Genomic DNA, 1,491 nt, shown 5'->3' with positions numbered 1-1,491 from the left:
ACAAAATGTGTTTTGCCAGGGTAAAAAAAAACAGAACTATTACACTAAACACAAACTATATGGTTCTCTTTAAAAACCCACGGGATAAGTTACAAATCAACCCTTTGGCAAAACAAAATGTACTCAGGTAAGTCATTTCTTTTTAGAAGCCTTTGAAGATGCCACTCGATCACCATACGGATATTTATTAGTAGATTTAAGAACTGCTACACCTGATAAGCACCGGTTGAGAACCCAATTCTTTCAACCAGATATACCAGCCACATACATTTCTAAAAAATCTGATTGGAACGATACAGAGAAGATTAGCATGACCCCTGCGCAAGGATGAAACGCAAATTCATGAAGCGTTCCATATTATTAAAAAAGAAGTCTGGTGCCAGCAGCCGCAGTAATTCCAGCTCATCCTAGTTTGGTCTGGGGTTCCGTTGGCTGCTGGCGGTGTCTGCAGGGGGTTGTGTTACTGCTTGCCCTACCTGGGGTGTCTCTTTAACGAGATACCTTTTTACCCTCCTCCGCTTCAGATAGCTCAATCGGACCCTCCGGCCGGATGGCCGAAACCGGAAGTGCTCCAGCGGCCATTTTGGTAGTTTTTCCCCGCTTCGGAGGTGGCGTCGCCGCCATGTTGGAGGAGGCAGGGCAGCGCAGCGAAACATCAGTAAGGGTCACAGCATCTGCAGGGGCACATCCAGGCACTACCTCCACAACGGAACCTCTTGGTATAGGAACTTCTCCATCAGTGAATGCTGTACTGGCAGGGGTGGCCGGAACCGGAAGCACCCCGGTGGCCATTTTGGTAGTGTTCTTCCTATCCGGAAGCGGCATCGCCGCCATGTTGGGAGAGGCAGGGCATTCTGGCAGAACAACAGGGAGGGTCACGGCGTCTACAGGGGCACATCCAGGTACTACCTCCACAACGGAACCCCTTGCTTTAGGAACATTGCCATCGGTGAATGTAGTACAGGCAGGGGCGGCCGGAACCGCGACCGGAAGTGCCGGAAATGTGGCTGGGTCTGTGAGCTGGGATTGCAGAATAGCAGAGGCCCTCCGTGCAAGCTTTTCACGCTACCCTGCCCTCTCTCCCAGTCTGATAGTAAGCGGGAAACCCATCTTCTGAAAACGTGTGTCCACCCAGGGGTGTCGTCAACGAGGAGACTGCCATAATTGATTTTAATAAAATTGTTCACAAAGAACACTAAGGGATTGACCATTGCTAGCCCTCCCTCTTTCCTGGGCAGATACGTGATGTTCCTCTTGACCGGGTTGGTCCTGTTCCCCCACAATAAGTGAAAGAACAGTGCCAAGATCTTAGCCTTGGACTGATCCAACTCAAGCAGATACTTTAATAGAAAAAGAACAAGGGGATATGGGAACGCGCTGTACAAAACAGCATATGAGAGGTAAAGAACTATATAAGGAATGTGGATTACACAAGAGTATAATAAAAAAGTTTATATTTGTTTATAATTGTATTACAATAAGCGATGCCGG

General features: G+C 48.2%; 1 non-coding gene across 1 annotated transcript; it reads left to right on the top strand.

The window, feature by feature from the left end:
* The first annotated feature begins 258 nt into the window (after window positions 1–258).
* On the top strand, window positions 259–362 carry LOC128637110 (U6 spliceosomal RNA). Its single transcript, XR_008398976.1, has one exon. It is a non-coding gene; the product is annotated as a U6 spliceosomal RNA (small nuclear RNA).
* The last annotated feature ends 1,129 nt before the right edge of the window (window positions 363–1,491 follow it).

The sequence above is a fragment of the Bombina bombina genome, chromosome 7 (genome assembly GCF_027579735.1).
Source record: "Bombina bombina isolate aBomBom1 chromosome 7, aBomBom1.pri, whole genome shotgun sequence".
Taxonomy (NCBI): domain Eukaryota; kingdom Metazoa; phylum Chordata; class Amphibia; order Anura; family Bombinatoridae; genus Bombina; species Bombina bombina.
Note: the sequence above shows the minus strand (reverse complement) of the source record. Positions and strands in the feature narration are given on the sequence as shown.